Raw genomic sequence first — 19,215 nt, 5'->3', positions numbered from 1 at the left:
TGCCATGAGGGTGCTGGGTACTGAACTTGGAGACCTCAGAGTTTGTCACTTGAATTCTGCCCAAGAACTTCATGTTCCAAGGACAGCTCAGTAGATTTCCCAAGTATACCCTTGGGTAGAAGGTCTAAGCAGATTTTGCAGCTTCTAAACCGTTACGAGAGAGAGAGAGAGAGAGAGAGAGAGAGAGAGAGAGAGAGAGAGAGAGAGAGAGTTGAATGATGGAAACTAGTGGAGACAGAGACATAGTGGAGCTTTGAAAAACAATACCTGTGGGGAGTTGAACTAAGAGGAAAGTGAGAACAACCTTTGCTGCGGAGACCCAGGTCTCTAAGAAAACAAGAATAGAAGGCAAACAAAAGAAAGGCAAACAACAGTAACAAAACACGCCAGCCCAGGTAACAGATTCAGCATTTTCAGGGGACAAAAGGGACCGGAGCAGCATTTACAAAACTTCACAGGTGGTTCTGCTACATAAGTAGGGCCATATATCTAGAAGCTCTGTCCTTGGGTATATACAGATTCGCTCTTTCTTGAGTTGATGTTCTAACATTGTGAGATATCCCTACTCAATTCTGGTGAGACATCTTAAAATTCTAGTTAGCTAGTAATACAATCGCTCTAGTACTACATGGTATCTCTTGTGCTAACTGTTTGAAACACACACACACACACACACACACACACACACACTCACACTCACTCTCTTGCACACACACTCCCAAAATAAAAGCACATTATTCTACTGCTTGCTTTCTTGCCTTGTTTCCGGAGAGAAGACAGCTAATTTCTTAACATAATTGTCCTATACAGTGTGCCCTTTGTCTTTTGTGAGAATTTACCTTTTAATTGACTTTTAAAATTTGATTGCAATGGATCCTGATTTGGATTCCTTTGTGCTTATTTTATTTGGGTATTTTGATCATCTTGGATCAGTGGTAACTTTCATTCAATGTCTCAAATCTGCTGTCTTTCTTTCTTTCTTTCTTTCTTTCTTTCTTTCTTTCTTTCTTTCTTTCTATTTATCTCCCTCCCTCCCTCCTTCCCTCCTGCCCTTCCTTCCTTTTGAGCTAGAGAACAATTTTATTGACGTTTTAAAGAAAAAGCCCAGGACAAGCAAGCTGTTAAGGAGGAGGAGGGAGATAGAAAAGAAGGGAAAGGTGATGCCCATTGAGTCCAACTAGCCTGGAGGTCAGCCACACGCAGAACTAGTAGCTGTGCTTCAGGAATGGGAGCTTTAGTGAATGGTAAGAAAAACATGTTTTCTTAGATGGATAGAAAGAAGAACAGTGTAAGTTACACTTTCATGAGTAATTCAGAAAAGGGAGCAGACTTACAAAGTTGTGTGGCTATGGCTCTGTAAGGGACAAGGCAGCCATTTTCTTTGAAGTGTGTGTGTGTGTGTGTGTGTGTGCCTTCGTGTGTGCCTTCTCCTTCCTGGCATCCAAGTGGATGTGTGTTGTATTGCCTGAGATTGCCCCCCGGGTCACTGATGCGGTTTGTCTGTCCAGCTTTTCCGACCTTGCTTTCTCATCTGTATTACTGACTTCATGTATGCTGCTAAACTCATCTGAGGAACTCGTTGTTTCAGCTGGGTACTCTCTCAGCTCATGTCCCAATGTCCCATTACTTAATCTATGCGGCTTACTCTGTGCCCTAGACTTCTAGGGCCACTTCTCTTAGCTACATTAAATTAGGTGTGATCCTAGGGATCAGCCCAGACATCTACAGATAGAGTCAGAGAAGAGGGAGAAATTTCCCAGGGACGATATGAAGGGGAAAAAAAGAGACCGCAGCATCCACCTAGCCAATGTCAGTTTGAGAAAGAGAACAACCAGTGTTCATAAGTTAGGTTATGAAGGAAGAGTCAGATAGGTGGGAGGAAGTGGGGATTCCAGGACTCATTTATTTTAATACTAGAGATTGAACCCACAGTCTTATAAATGCCCTATCAGTGATCTATATCCCAGACCTGAGAAAAACAAAATTATTATTCTATTAAAACAGAATTTGTATTTCTGACAAATCTGGTAGCTACGGTTCTTCTGTCAAAGCATATTATGAAGAGATAGCATATTTTAGAGTTACTCCTCAGGAATATTGACTGGTGATTCCAAAACACCCAAAAAGCATGGATCTTCACATATGGTGTGTGCCACACAGAAACAACCCCTAGAATTCTCATATTCCAGGTCATTTCTTTGAAATTCAGCAACCTGTGGTCGCAGAGCAGAAAGCATTTATCAATATAGTCTCACTTTCTTCTAGCATTTCAGATAAACCAGAGCCAATATACTGCCTTGTAAAATTCTTATCTACCACTTGATATTCTGTTCGTTAAAAAAGCCACGACCATGCATGGTTAGCTGTCCGTCAGCAGCAGAATGACTGTACGTGTTAGAGTTAAATTAACAAGATGGCCCTCACTTGCTATTCTTAATGAGATAAGGAGGAACACAGCAGTTCATCGCTTTTATTCCTGCTCAGATTGCTGTCACCCACTGAGTAACTCCAGTCATGTGTCCTTTAACAACTGGAATACATTCTGAGAAGAGCATCCCTAGGCAGTCTCATGAGAGTGCAAACACCACAGAGTGCACTTACACAAGCAGAGATTAGACTTGGTACAAGAGAAAACCACTCAATTCAGAGACTCTATACAAACAGGATGCATAAGCAGACTGCTCCCACGTGACAGGGCAGGCTATCTCACAATTGACATTTATGAATAGAAGTACACTCCAAAATGACCATAAAAGTTAGTATGATGAATGCGTGTGCCGGTAACACAGTCATTTATCTTCATGATGAGTATCATATACTATAATAATCCAGGAAGGGTTGTACAGTAGCTTTGTCTGTAACAACATAACCACAAACATGAGTAATGCATTAAATTGCAGCATTCAGGAGGCAAGGGCAGGCAGATCTCTTGACTCTGAGGCCAACCTGCTCTATTGAGTAAGTTCCAGGCTAGCCAGGGCAGCACAGAGAAACCCTGTCTCAAAACAATAATAACAACAACAACAAAAACTAAACAAAAAAAATGTAAGCTCCGTTTTCATCTTATGAGACTCCTGCACATTGGTTCAGCACTGACGATGACATCATTCTGGTGGATGTGACTGTATTTGACAGTTCTCTGCATGGCCATCACTGAGTTACAAAGACCAATCAGGTGGAAGTAGAATAGTTTTGTCGCACTGAGAATGACAAATTCACTTTATGCCATTGGTCGTAAAGCACAACAAAAACACTAGAGCAAATATCATAGAGTTCCAAAATAGAACAGGTTGGTGAATCCCATATGTACCGATTGGCACCAACAACCATCATCCACGGGCAAGTCTTCCACCCTCTCCCACCTCCCTCACTGAAACAAATATAAATATGAAAAAAAATCAACAAACATTTTTGGGAAAAATCTGTCTTATGAGAAAGTGACACCTAACTCTGAAGAGCTGACAACTGTGGAAATAAAGCTAATATGGGAGGCTGCCGCTGCAGAGAGTCCCTGGGCAGCACCCCACGAGCAAACCTGAGCCTCGGGACCACAGGTAAGACCAAATTTTCTGCTGCAAGAAAGCTGCCTGGTGAGCTTGGGACACACGGAAGCAGAATTTCTCTAGGACCGGGCACGTTCTGTGTTTACCGGAAGTCCCACACCCGCGGATCCCGGCCCGCAGCAGCTCTCTGCTCCCAGACCCGGTGAGAGAGAGACCCAACCGCCTGGTCAGGTGGGCACTCCTGAGGCTGCAGAGCAGAAGAGACCACCAACACTGCTCACCCCTGCCCACATCCCTGGCCCAAGAGGAAACTGTATAAGGCCTCTGGGCTCCCGTGGGGGAGGGCCCAGGAGCAGCAGGACCCCTGCCAGAGACACCGCCGGAACCTGAAAGAAACAGACCGGATAAACAGTTCTCTGCACCCAAATCCCGTGGGAGGGAGAGCTAAACCTTCAGAGAGGCAGACAAGCCTGGGAAACCAGAAGAGACTGCTCCCTGCACACACATCTCGGACGCCAGAGGAAAAAGCCAAAGACCATCTGGAACCCTGGTGCACTGAAGCTCCCGGAAGGGGCGGCACAGGTCTTCCTGGTTGCTGCCACTGCAGAGAGCCCCTGGGCAGCACCCCACGAGCGAACCTGAGCCTCGGGACCACAGGTAAGACCAAATTTTCTGCTGCAAGAAAGCTGCCTGGTGAGCTTGGGACACACGGAAGCAGAGTTTCTCTAGGACCGGGCACGTTCTGTGTTTACCGGAAGTCCCACACCCGCGGATCCCAGCCCGCAGCTGCAAGAAAGCTGCCTGGTGAACTCAAGACACAGGCCCACAGGAACAGCTGAAGACCTGTAGAGAGGAAAAACTACACACCCGAAAGCAGAATACTCTGTCCCCATAACTGACTGAAAGAGAGGAAAACAGGTCTACAGCACTCCTGACACACAGGCTTATAGGACAGTCTAGCCACTGTCAGATAGCAGAACAAAGTAACACTAGAGATAATCTGATGGCGAGAGGCAAGCGCAGGAACCCAAGCAACAGAAACCAAGACTACATGCCATCATCGGAGCCCAATTCTCCCACCAAAACAAACATGGAATATCCAAACACACCAGAAAAGCAAGATCTAGTTTCAAAATCATATTTGATCATGATGCTGGAGGACTTCAAGAAAGACATGAACACACTTAGGGAAGCACAGGAAAACATTAATAAACAAGTAAAAGCCTACAGAGAGGAATCGCAAAAATCCCTGAAAGAATTCCAGGAAAACACAATCAAACAGTTGAAGGAATTAAAAATGGAAATAGAAGCAATCAAGAAAGAACACATGGAAACAACCCTGGATATAGAAAACCAAAAGAAGAGACAAGGAGCTGTAGATACAAGCTTCACCAACAGAATACAAGAGATGGAAGAGAGAATCTCAGGAGCAGAAGATTCCATAGAAATCATTGACTCAACTGTCAAAGATAATGTAAAGCGGAAAAAGCTACTGGTCCAAAACATACAGGAAATCCAGGACTCAATGAGAAGATCAAACCTAAGGATAATAGGTATAGAAGAGAGTGAAGACTCCCAGCTCAAAGGACCAGTAAATATCTTCAACAAAATCATAGAAGAAAACTTCCCTAACCTAAAAAAAGAGATACCCATAGACATACAAGAAGCCTACAGAACTCCAAATAGATTGGACCAGAAAAGAAACACCTCCCGTCACATAATTGTCAAAACACCAAACGCACAAAATAAAGAAAGAATATTAAAAGCAGTAAGGGAAAAAGGTCAAGTAACATATAAAGGGAGACCTATCAGAATCACACCAGACTTCTCGCCAGAAACTATGAAGGCCAGAAGATCCTGGACTGATGTTATACAGACCCTAAGAGAACACAAATGCCAGCCCAGGTTACTGTATCCAGCAAAACTCTCAATTAACATTGATGGAGAAACCAAGATATTCCATGACAAAACCAAATTTACACAATATCTTTCTACAAATCCAGCACTACAAAGGATAATAAATGGTAAAGCCCAACATAAGGAGGCAAGCTATACCCTAGAAGAAGCAAGAAACTAATCGTCTTGGCAACAAAACAAAGAGAATGAAAGCACACAAACATAACCTCACATCCAAATATGAATATAACGGGAAGCAATAATCACTATTCCTTAATATCTCTCAATATCAATGGCCTCAACTCCCCAATAAAAAGACATAGATTAACAAACTGGATACGCAACGAGGACCCTGCTTTCTGCTGCCTACAGGAAACACACCTCAGAGACAAAGACAGACACTACCTCAGAGTGAAAGGCTGGAAAACAACTTTCCAAGCAAATGGTCAGAAGAAGCAAGCTGGAGTAGCCATTCTAATATCAAATAAAATCAATTTCCAACTAAAAGTCATCAAAAAAGATAAGGAAGGACACTTCATATTCATCAAAGAAAAAATCAACCAAGATGAACTCTCAATCCTAAATATCTATGCCCCAAATACAAGGGCACCTACATATGTAAAAGAAACCTTACTAAAGCTCAAAACACACATTGCACCTCATACAATAATAGTGGGAGATTTCAACACCCCACTCTCATCAATGGACAGATCATGGAAACAGAAATTAAACAGAGATGTAGACAGACTAAGAGAAGTCATGAGCCAAATGGACTTAACGGATATTTATAGAACATTCTATCCTAAAGCAAAAGGATATAGCTTCTTCTCAGCTCCTCATGGTACTTTCTCCAAAATTGACCATATAATTGGTCAAAAAACGGGCCTCAACAGGTACAGAAAGATAGAAATAATCCCATGCGTGCTATCGGACCACCACGGCCTAAAACTGGTCTTCAATAACAATAAGGGAAGAATGCCCACATATACGTGGAAATTGAACAATGCTCTACTCAATGATAACCTGGTCAAGGAAGAAATAAAGAAAGAAATTAAAAACTTTTTAGAATTTAATGAAAATGAAGATACAACATACTCAAACTTATGGGACACAATGAAAGCTGTGCTAAGAGGAAAAGTCATAGCGCTGAGTGCCTGCAGAAAGAAACAGGAAAGAGCATATGTCAGCAGCTTGACAGCACACCTAAAAGCTCTAGAACAAAAAGAAGCAAATACACCCAGGAGGAGTAGAAGGCAGGAAATAATCAAACTCAGAGCTGAAATCAACCAAGTAGAAACAAAAAGGGCCATAGAAAGAATCAACAGAACCAAAAGTTGGTTCTTTGAGAAAATCAACAAGATAGATAAACCCTTAGCCAGACTAACGAGAGGACACAGAGAGTGTGTCCAAATTAACAAAATCAGAAATGAAAAGGGAGACATAACTACAGATTCGGAGGAAATTCAAAAAATCATCAGATCTTACTATAAAAACCTATATTCAACAAAATTTGAAAATCTTCAGGAAATGGACAATTTCCTAGACAGATACCAGGTATCGAAGTTAAATCAGGAACAGATAAACCAGTTAAACAACCCCATAACTCCTAAGGAAATAGAAGCAGTCATTAAAGGTCTCCCAACCAAAAAGAGCCCAGGTCCAGACGGGTTTAGTGCAGAATTCTATCAAACCTTCATAGAAGACCTCATACCAATATTATCCAAACTATTCCACAAAATTGAAACAGATGGAGCACTACCGAATTCCTTCTACGAAGCCACAATTACTCTTATACCTAAACCACACAAAGACACAACAAAGAAAGAGAACTTCAGACCAATTTCCCTTATGAATATCGACGCAAAAATACTCAATAAAATTCTGGCAAACCGAATTCAAGAGCACATCAAAACAATCATCCACCATGATCAAGTAGGCTTCATCCCAGGCATGCAGGGATGGTTTAATATACGGAAAACCATCAACGTGATCCATTATATAAACAAACTGAAAGAACAGAACCACATGATCATTTCATTAGATGCTGAGAAAGCATTTGACAAAATTCAACACCCCTTCATGATAAAAGTCCTGGAAAGAATAGGAATTCAAGGCCCATACCTAAACATAGTCAAAGCCATATACAGCAAACCAGTTGCTAACATTAAACTAAATGGAGAGAAACTTGAAGCAATCCCACTAAAATCAGGGACTAGACAAGGCTGCCCACTCTCTCCCTACTTATTCAATATAGTTCTTGAAGTTCTAGCCAGAGCAATCAGACAACAAAAGGAGATCAAAGGGATACAGATTGGAAAAGAAGAGGTCAAAATATCACTATTTGCAGATGATATGATAGTATATTTAAGTGATCCTAAAAGTTCCACCAGAGAACTACTAAAGCTGATAAACAACTTCAGCAAAGTGGCTGGGTATAAAATTAACTCAAATAAATCAGTTGCCTTCCTCTATACAAAAGAGAAACAAGCCGAGAAAGAAATTAGGGAAACGACACCCTTCATAATAGACCCAAATAATATAAAGTACCTCGGTGTGACTTTAACCAAGCAAGTAAAAGATCTGTACAATAAGAACTTCAAGACACTGAGGAAAGAAATTGAAGAAGACCTCAGAAGATGGAAAGATCTCCCATGCTCATGGATTGGCAGGATTAATATAGTAAAAATGGCCATTTTACCAAAAGCAATCTACAGATTCAATGCAATCCCCATCAAAATACCAATCCAGTTCTTCAAAGAGTTAGACAGAACAATTTGCAAATTCATCTGGAATAACAAAAAACCCAGGATAGCTAAAGCTATCCTCAACAATAAAAGGACTTCAGGGGGAATCACTATCCCTGAACTCAAGCAGTATTACAGAGCAATAGTGATAAAAACTGCATGGTATTGGTACAGAGACAGACAGATAGACCAATGGAATAGAATTGAAGACCCAGAAATGAACCCACACACCTATGGTCACTTGATTTTTGACAAAGGAGCCAAAACCATCCAATGGAAAAAAGATAGCATTTTCAGCAAATGGTGCTGGTTCAACTGGAGGGCAACATGTAGAAGAATGCAGATCGATCCATGCCTATCACCCTGTACAAAGCTTAAGTCCAAGTGGATCAAGGACCTCCACATCAAACCAGACACACTCAAACTAATAGAAGAAAAACTAGGGAAGCATCTGGAACACATGGGCACTGGAAAAAATTTCCTGAACAAAACACCAATGGCTTACGCTCTAAGATCAAGAATCGACAAATGGGATCTCATAAAACTGCAAAGCTTCTGTAAGGCAAAGGACACTGTGGTTAGGACAAAACAGCAACCAACAGATTGGGAAAAGATCTTTACCAATCCTACAACAGATAGAGGCCTTATATCCAAAATATACAAAGAACTCAAGAAGTTAGACCGCAGGGAAACAAATAACCCTATTAAAAAATGGGGTTCAGAGCTAAACAAAGAATTCACAGCTGAGGAATGCCGAATGGCTGAGAAACACCTAAAGAAATGTTCAACATCTTTAGTCATAAGGGAAATGCAAATCAAAACAACCCTGAGATTTCACCTCACACCAGTGCGATTGGCTAAGATCAAAAACTCAGGTGACAGCAGATGCTGGCGAGGATGTGGAGAAAGAGGAACACTCCTCCATTGTTGGTGGCATTGCAGACTGGTAAAACCATTCTGGAAATCAGTCTGGAGGTTCCTCAGAAAATTGGACATTGAACTGCCTGAGGATCCAGCTATACCTCTCTTGGGCATATACCCAAATGATGCCTCAACATATAAAAGAGACACGTGCTCCACTATGTTCATCGCAGCCTTATTTATAATAGCCAGAAAATGGAAAGAACCCAGATGCCCTTCAACAGAGGAATGGATACAGAAAATGTGGTACATCTACACAATGGAATATTACTCAGCTATCAAAAACAACGAGTTTATGAAATTCGTAGGCAAATGGTTGGAACCGGAAAATATCATCCTGAGTGAGCTAACCCAATCACAGAAAGACATACATGGTATGCACTCATTGATAAGTGGCTATTAGCCCAAATGCTTGAATTACCCTAGATCCCTAGAACAAAGGAAACTCAAGACGGATGATCAAAATGTGAATGCTTCACTCCTTCTTTAAATGAGGAAAAAGAATACCCTTGGCAGGGAAGGGAGAGGCAAAGATTAAAACAGAGACTGAAGGAACACCCATTCAGAGCCTGCCCCACATGTGGCCCATACATATACAGCCACCCAATTAGACAAGATGGATGAAGCAAAGAAGTGCAGACCGACAGGAGCCGGATGTAGATCGCTCCTGAGAGACACAGCCAGAATACAGCAAACATAGAGGCGAATGCCAGCAGCAAACCACTGAACTGAGAATAGGTCCCCTATTGAAGGAATCAGAGAAAGAACTGGAAGAGCTTGAAGGGGCTCGAGACCCCAAAAGTACAACAATGCCAAGCAACCAGAGCTTCCAGGGACTAAGCCACTACCTAAAGACTATACATGGACTGACCCTGGACTCTGACCTCATAGGTAGCAATGAATATCCTAGTAAGAGCACCAGTGGAAGGGGAAGCCCTGGGTCCTGCTAAGACTGAACCCCCAGTGAACTAGTCTATGGGGGGAGGGCGGCAATGGGGGGAGGGTTGGGAAGGGAACACCCATAAGGAAGGGGAGGGGGGAGGGGGATGTTTGCCCGGAAACCGGGAAAGGGAATAACACTCGAAATGTATATAAGAAATACTCAAGTTAATAAAAAAAATAAATAAATAAATAAAAAAAAGCTAATATGGGAAAGAAGGATCCATAGACTCAGACTTTTGAGAAGACAATCATGTTGTATCCTCAGGCAAGAACATTAGCTCTGACAAAGAGAGTAGAGCCCCAACACCACTTAAATAATGGAAGAAGGTACATTAGTTGTTTTGTTGCTGCAACACATTTCCTGACCAAAACAACTTAAGGAAAGAAGAGCTTTTTTGTTTGTTTGTTTGTTTACAGTTCTAGGGTAAACAGTCCATCACAGCAGGGAATATCCCAAATCCCATCTAGGTGATATTCAGGATTAACCATCACAGAAGATAACCTTTGGAATGTTTGATTTGTAAACAGCCAGCTTTGTACATCATTATGGACGGTGGAGAATGTCTTCCTTGCACTTTCTCTAGCGTTCTCAGAGAGCTAATGAACCAGAACAAATACTGGTTACTGCACATCAAAAATAGTAAATAAGCAAATGATTTCAGATCTCAGTCGAGAATAACTCACTTACCCTTTCCACCTGTGCTGGGCACCTCCATGTGGAAACAATAAGGTATCAGTTGGTATGGGGTGTCCCTATCCCCAGCTGAACATTTACAACATGACCTCCACATCTCAGGCTCAGGGAACACCATGAAAGATCATAAAAGCATTTATGTCTGCCTATCTGCCCTCAGCCTGGGAAATGATGGGAGAATTTCAGATACCCATATTCCTAATAACTTACTATGCTAAGTTTTAAGCAACCCTAGAAATAAGATCTGTCTTCTTGAAATGACAATTGTCACTTCAATTTTCTTGAAAATTTATTCTCCCCTAAACTCTATCGTTGTGTCTCAAGAGAACACATGCCACAATACTCATATCACACACACACTACACACACATATAGATATACACACACCTATAAACACATATACATACACACATATACATACATATATATACACACATGCACACATACACATAAACACATCTATAAACACACATACATACACACATACACACATACATACACAATCATACACATATACACATACATATACACTCCTAAAACACTCATCATACACACACACACACACACACACACACACACACACACTTATTCCCCATTTCTTCCTTTCCATGGATAGAAACTTAAAGTCCCAATTTTTTTTCTGTTTAATAAAAATGTCTTTTTAAAATTAAGACTACTGAAAACAATCTTATAATAGGATTTATGTCTGATACAATGTAGAAAAGAACTAAGTCTACCCCCTTGAAAAGGAATTAAGAGTAAAATTAATTTAGCAGGATTGACAAGTCTAGCACATGATGCTAGAAATAAGTCTTCCTTTAATGAATAATGCATAATTGCTTCAGCTCAGATTGCTCTCTCCATAGTTCTTTATTTTTTCTGTCGTAAACAGATCTATATCAGTTATCAGAATTGCTCTGGTGAGCATGCTGTTCAATAATTAGTTGCAAAGTTTCTCGAAAAGTATAGTAGAAAGAAACATGTTGAAGATTTGGTTGCCTTGGAAACCCAAGCATCTGTAAGAACTGAAGAGGAGCAGCTCACCTGGGTTTTGCTTCAAGTCCAGGACAATTACTGTGCTAGTGTCCATAGGGACATCTAATTGATGGTGTTCCCTGGTATTTGAGCTTTGGTTCTGCTCTGAACAGAACAGAATGAACTGTACTGAATAAAAAGAATGAACAGTCCCAACAATAGAGTGTACTGAACTCCACATTTTATTAGGATTTTTAACAGTATAAAATATTTATTCAGATACAAGATTGTATTCCAGAATGTAGATTGTGTGTGTGTGTGTGTGTGTGTGTGTGTGTGTGTGTGTGTGTGTGTGTATTTACAGTCATTATCACTTTTACAGTTGTGGCTTCCTAGGTAAGGATGATCCTAAGTGAATTTTTTCCTCATTTTATTAGTTCTTTGAGAATTTTGCACAATGCACTTTCCTCATACTGATCCCTTCTCTTCCCTCCTGTCAGATTCACCCACCATTTCCTGACCAGAAGTGTCCTCTTTTTAAAAAATAAGTCAAATAGAGTTTATGCTGCTCATAAACTTTCTTTAGCTGTGTGGCTTTTGCTGTAGGATAATCTGTCCAGCGGAACCTGCACCTCCAAAGAAGATTGACTCTTTACCAGCAGCTATCAACTGCCGATATGTCCTAACTAGGGATGGGAGTTTATGCCACGTCCCTTCTCCATGCTGGAGTGTGTCTGGCCTGAGCCTATGCGTGTCTTGTGCATGTCGTGTTAACTGCTGTTGCACTGCTAAGTCCAATAAACACTGTTTCCTTGTAGTTATTCATCACTGACAGTCCTTATAATCTTTCACTTCCTCTTCTGCCTTGATTCCTGAGCCATGGGTAGAGGGGATTCGATATCATGTCCCACATAAGGCTGAGCATTGCATGGTCTTTCATGTTCTGCACCTTGATCAGTTGTGAGTTTCTGTGTTAATCATCATCTACTGAAGAAAGCTCTGAGGAGGATTGAATGGTGTGCTTATTTAATGGGTTTAATTATAAGTCATCACAAGTTGATTGAAGGGGCCGGGAGTGGTGGTGCCCACCTTTAATCCCAGCGCTCAGAAGGCAGTGACCGGCAGATCACTGTGCAGTCAAGGGCAGCCTGGTCTACAAACCAGGACAGGTAGGGTTTTGTCACACAAGACCGGGTCTCAAAAAAAATGGAAAACAAAACAATAATAGGAATAAGTGAAGCAGAATAACAGTTGGTTCTTCAATCAGAAAGTTGGTTGCGCCTATAACACTTGTGCAATTTTTGTACCAGTGGGTGCATGGTGTCAGGCTGTAGTTCATAGGAGTCAGATTGCGTAAGACTGGTGACTACTTCGCTCCTCCAGCAGCAATTATAGCACCTTCCAGTATTAGAAAAGCTAGTACAGTATGAGTAAAACATTAAGCCAAAAATAACTGGAAGTTATGAATCTCTGTCGCTATGGGGAAGAAGAGGCAGATGTAGAGACCTAATTCCTCCCCATCACCATCCAGCACCGTTTTATGTTCATGCCAAGCTTCCTAAGCCTGTGTCCACCCCAAAGAAGCCAACTGCCTTCATCTTTAGCCAACTGCTCTCTCCCCCCCACTCTGTCAATGCATTTGTAATCTTTCATTGCGTCAATTTTTGGGTCAACAAAAAAATGTTCATAAAGGATTTAAAAAGAAAGTTTAAAACAAGGAAGCTTGTTATTCATACATAGGTCAAGGTTTTTCCCCCAGAATAATCATAGAAAAATGGGAAAGGTTGATATCCAACAGATTCTCAAAATTAAGAATAATTTTATCTGGGTACTGAGGGGACATCCTCAAGCAGTGTATTCAGTACCTCATCAATTTCTCTCTCTCCCCCCCTCTATAATATATATATATATGATATATATATATCATATATATCCCCCACAAAAAGCTAAATCTTATGGGAATGAAGGTATCTTACTACCCAAGGTTCAGATATCTATACTTTTTCCAGCTTTAATTTTTTTACATTAAGTAATTGGGTTTCAGTATGACTGATTACTTGAAATGTGTTTCATATACAGGTTGTGGTAAAAATAAAAACAGTACGACAGGTTCCTGTGTGTACCCTGGCGGTAGCTTCCGCTAGTGCTCCAGCAAACCATTGGAATTAGAGCTAATTTATCTCAGCAGCTCCACGCTGCCCCCAATGCACTGTCTGACTCAGGTGGGTTGTTGCCAAGCCGGTTTCATATAGAGACTTCCTATCTCGGGGCTCTCTTCCTATGGATCTGCTCACATTCCCAACATCCACCCCCTGGTCCCAGCGGCAGCTACCCTCTTGTAACTCTCTGCTGCTGCTCTGTTTACATTCTCAACATCTGCCCCCTAATAGTTATGATATAAACCCCCAACAACCCATTACAACCAAGACTCAACAAACTGCAACTCAACAATCGGATTTATATGTTAAATTCTCAGTCCACGATACATCCACACAATAAACTCACAACCAATTGATAAGGATATAAACCGCCCACCTGGATAAATTACCAACAGAAATCCATCCCAGCTACCTTGACAATTCAGGACCACCCGGATCTGGGTCATCCTTCTCTGTCTCCATCTTGATTCCTTCTTTCCCACCTTACAAAAGCTTTGTCCCTGCCTTGTTTTTTCACTGTCCAATCATGGCCTTGACCTAACAGGTGCCAGCCCTCACCTGCATATTGACATCAACCTAAATATACAAACATATATAACTGTATCATTGCCTTGTTAATTGTAGCATGAAAATATTAAACATATTTCTTGGATAATGAATCTTCATATTCTTGCTTGTATAATTGACAGGTTTTGGTTTGTAGGGGTGCTTGGTATTGAACCTAAGTAAGGCTTCATCTGCATGGCAAGCAAACATTTTACCAAGCTGAACCCCCATGAATTTGTTAGCCTTTGAAATTAGGCATCGCATTAACTGTTAAAAAACAAATTTGACAGTAACTGAGTCACTGTGGTGTTTCTAAAACATTTGTAGTTTTTCTAGTCTGGCTGGCTTTGAACTTGTACTCCTCTGCTCCCCACATGCTGAGATGACAGGTATGTGTGTACCAGCACACTTAGCTCCCACGTTCTTCTTTCATTCTCAGGACTTTCCCCCATCACTAAATCCATAAATATCAGTATAAATAAATAATAAAATATTCATTTAATATATACATATACACATATAGTTCTAAAACATAAGTTATTTCTGAGTAAGTTACCCTAAAGTTTAAACTCTTTGTCAGATGACTCAGAATTCACTACCCCAACACTAGTATTTGAGAGTTAATTTCGGGGGTGTAGTTGTCAATGGGGTGTTTTATGAACGTGTACTGGAACAGCCAGTGCCTCTCAAGGCCAGTATAAATTAATAAATACACATCTGTGCAGGGTTAAGGGTTCTGTGAAAACTATGAATAGTTTGTTTTCATTTTGTGAAAAGATTTCCTTTGGGAAGACCAAGTTCCTCTAAAGGTCACAGAATGTACTTGGTACAGAAAAAAAAAAGGGGAAACATTTGAAGCTCATTAAAATTGAGAACTTATGTTCAACAAAGGAGACAGATACCGTTAAAGAATAAGAGGCACAGGAAAGACTGGGGAAAGGCATCGTGACACACTCTGCCACAGGAGTCACCTTAAAAACAGAAATCTCATAGTCTGCTAAAAATATGGACGACTCAGTGTACATCTTCCGAAGGTGAGGGGCAGGGAGTACAGACTTGAAAGCTTTCAAGATGGATCACTAGGTTAAAACACTTGCTGCCAAGCTTGGGAAGCCAAGTTTGATCTGTGAACCCTCATGGTTAAAGGAGAGAAGTGATATCCCCAGCTTGTTCTCTGACCACCACATGCAAGTCAGCATGTATATGTCGCCTACATGCAAATAAATATTTTATTTTTTAAGCCAAAAAGGGGGCAGATTTAAACAATATGTCACAAGGAGACATTCAAAATGGCCAACAATGCTCTGAGATAGCTCACAGCCAGCTAGCGACCAAGGAAATGCAAATTATGCCATAAGAAATATCGTACAAGTGTTTATTGCAAGAAAATTCACAGTTCCAAGTCTCTCATACGGCAGTGATACATTTAAATGGATTTGACAAGACGTTCAGTTATAATTTACAAAGTGCCTGAAATCCTCTGATTCTATTACCCAGAATTCCTGTTTCTCTAGAGAAATAAGTGTCTACATCCACTAAAGAAATCTTCAGTTGATGCCCCCTGTCTCTAGGTCCATACCTGAGAGTTCAACCAATTGCGTCTGGAAAATACTAAGAAGGGAATGGCATGCATGTTAATCATGTATATACTTTTTCTTCCCATTTTTCCTAAGCAATATGCTAGAACAACTATTTGTATAGCATTTGTGTATATGGAGGCCAGAGAACAACCTTGGCACTGCTCATGTGTTTTGAAACAGTGTCTCATTGACTTGGAAGTCACGAAGTTGGCTAGACTATCTAGCCAGCAGGTCCCAGAGATCTACCCATCACCACCTCCTCCTGGCTGAGATTATAAGCTTGTGCGACTATGTCTAGTTTTCTTTTTTTTCTTTAATGGGCTTCTAAAGGATCAAACTAAAGTTCTTATGATTTCAAGGAAAGCATTTTACTGACGGAGCTATCGACTCAGCTCAAGATCCATTCACGTGGTCTCAAACGAGCATCTGTTCATCAGTCCGTGTAAGTAGCTTGGCAAGGTGGTGCAGGCTTACCATCCAAAGCTGGAGAAGCTAAGGCAGAGGGATTAAGATTTCAAAGCTAGTGCGAGCCGCATAAAAAAGTTTAAGAGGAGTCTTGGCTACTTAATGACACAATGTGTTGATGTATATCATAATGTATTGACGATATTATAATGATACATATATCAATAAACAAAAAGAAAAATCAAGAAGGAGGATTGGTTTGTTTGGCATATATGGAATTTTTTTAAATGAAAAGGAAGGCATTGTATAGGACATGGCTGAGAGACACAGTATGGATAGAGCAGGATGCCCTCAGCGTTCCATTCATTTAAAGTTCAAAACTATTAATAGTTGACAGCGGCAGAAACCAGGACGGTAATGTCTTAACAGGGTTGGATATGAACTGGGAGAGCTCACGGGGGAGCCTTCTAACTTATGAAAATGTCTTCTACTTTGATTCATGTAGCATAAATGTAATGTGCATATTAGTTGAAGATCCCCACAGTTATGACAATTACACTTGATGAAAATGTATTTTTTTAGAGCAAGAATAAAACCAAAACAGAGAAATATCAACCAAACTTGAATTTGTTCTCAGAGAAGAAAGCAATGAGAAGAAAATTATGTCTGAAAAGGGCCTTGAGATGTATATTATACAGTGTATATTATCTCAGTATAAAGTTGACACTGCGGGTACTCACTTTGGCTAGATGTTTGTAACATATTTCAATAGCAGCAGCAGAACACTTCAGTTCTCTTGCTATTAGAAAAGCAATCTGTCTGATTTGCATAACTTGACTTTGGTAGAGAGCTCATTTCTACCAAGTCACTCTAAAGTAGGACTTCATCGCCTTCCTGAACCGTTTTCACTTCATTAATTAACATCTAATTTATAAGCATGTCAGCAACCGACACGTCTCAAAAATAAGGCAAACTAAAATAAGTGCAGACGAATTCAAGCATCTTGGCAAAATGAATAAACGGTCTTTTCCTGTTCTATTTAATACTTGAAAAAAAAATCTTTCACTGTGAAGACTTCTTGACCTGCTTAGTCACAAATAAGCACTCCATTCTTGTTTCTGTAACACTGTGTTCTAACCGTTATCCCAGCACCTGCCTCTTTATAGATGACACTTGCTAACTGGAGTTCACTGAGGACAGAGAACAACCTTATCAATCTGCTCATGCCCTTTGCTTTGTACAGTGGCATTTGGTAAATGCCCCGATAGAGAATTTCCTTTGAAAACTCTGTCTCAGAGCTTGACACCTATTTATCTACCTTGGAAACGAACATAGCACTACCTGGTCACTATTCTCCAGACCGTATACTTAATCACAGAGTGATTTCTGCCTAGAATGTCTTTATTCTATGCAGTTCTTCCTTGAATGACTTCCTCCGTTCTTTAGGATTCAGTGCAAGAGATGAGTCTTCTCTCTGCCTTTTCTAGCTTGGTTGCGTGCCATTGGCATGTGATTCCATGGAAATGCATGCATGGACTCTAACTGCTGTCAGACGAGTTTTGTTTTTGTTTTGTTTGCCCTAGGTCTCTAAGTTCTCCACACACTTAGCCAGTCCTTAAACCACAATTAATCTTTCAGGGCCAGGAAAATGTCAAGGATATTCACAATAAGCAGGCAGTGAGCGAGTGGAGGTTATTCCCCATTGCCTCATTCATCTGGAGTGAACTAGAATGATGTAGACACTGAATGTCCCCATGAGAAACTCTGCATGGCTGGAGCTTGGGGTTCACTGCCATCACCTACTTGGTCCCTGGTTTTGTGAACTGGGAACACTCAGCCTGTGATGCATAAGAGTGTGTGTGTGTTTGTGTCTGTCTGTGTGTGTGTGTGTGTGTGTGTGTGTGTGTGTGTGTGCACGCCCATGCATGTAGAGGTCATAAGGTAACTTGGACATGATTCCTCCAATACCATCCATAGGTTTTATGAGACAGGGTCTCTCATAAGTCATGAACTTGTTGAGTAGACTGGCAAGTTACCAATGAACATAGCACTACCTGGTCACCTCAAGGATCAGCCTAACTTCACCTCCCCAATGTTTAGACCACAAGAGTGAGCCTCCATGCTTGACTATTTTTTGTCAGATTATGGGGGTTGAACTTAAGTCTTGTTTGCAAGGTAAGCCCTTAACAGAATGAGCGGTCTCCCCAGCCTTTGATATATAGTGTTAAGTGCCAACCTGACTGGATTAAGATGCCTAGAAAAGTAGTAAAGCTCACCTCTAGGTGTGTCTGTTGGAGTGTCTCGGAAGACAAATAGATATACAGACTCTGGTGTAATCAGTGCTTTAACCCAGTGATGGTTATGGGGCTACCATCTGGGTAACACAGAATGCAAACAGTTTCTTGGAAGCTGGTGGAACCCTAAAAGATGGGCCCTGGTTGGAGGAAGTCAGTTGGCAAAGGTGTGTTTTTAAGGTTTGGCTCTCTGCTACTCCGTTTTACTCCATGACTGCCATTCGATAGGTGCCTTCCCTCCACCCTCCCTTTACCCCTGGTGTTTGGTCTGCCAGCCATGAAAGAGATGGAGTCAACTGACCAGGAAAGTACGGGTCATAACCCTTGCTCCTTAACAAGAACTTTACCAAGACAGCCACCTGTAGGATGATGTCATTACGCAGCAAGGCGGGTCCAGGATAAGGCGAAACCTATCATTGGATGAGAAGGAAGGGTATGCGGGGGGTGAGGGGAGTCTAGGAAGGAGAGAGGACAATGAGGAGAAGCAGGAGAAATCAAGATGGAGACAACAAAGCAGGATGATCCAGATCCAGGCAGACTAGGTCAATTTTATCTT

General features: G+C 41.1%; 1 protein-coding gene; it reads right to left on the bottom strand.

The window, feature by feature from the left end:
* Window positions 1–19,215, bottom strand: part of Erich1 (glutamate-rich 1) — a gene marked incomplete at its 5' end in the record, with an annotated part of 52,793,804 nt that overhangs the window by 19,710,102 nt on the left and 33,064,487 nt on the right.

Source organism: Rattus norvegicus, chromosome 16, assembly GCF_021556685.1.
Source record: "Rattus norvegicus strain SHRSP/BbbUtx chromosome 16, alternate assembly SHRSP_T2T, whole genome shotgun sequence".
In the NCBI taxonomy this organism is placed as follows: domain Eukaryota; kingdom Metazoa; phylum Chordata; class Mammalia; order Rodentia; family Muridae; genus Rattus; species Rattus norvegicus.
The sequence above is the reverse complement of the archived record's forward strand: the minus strand, read 5'-3'. Positions and strand labels throughout refer to the sequence as shown.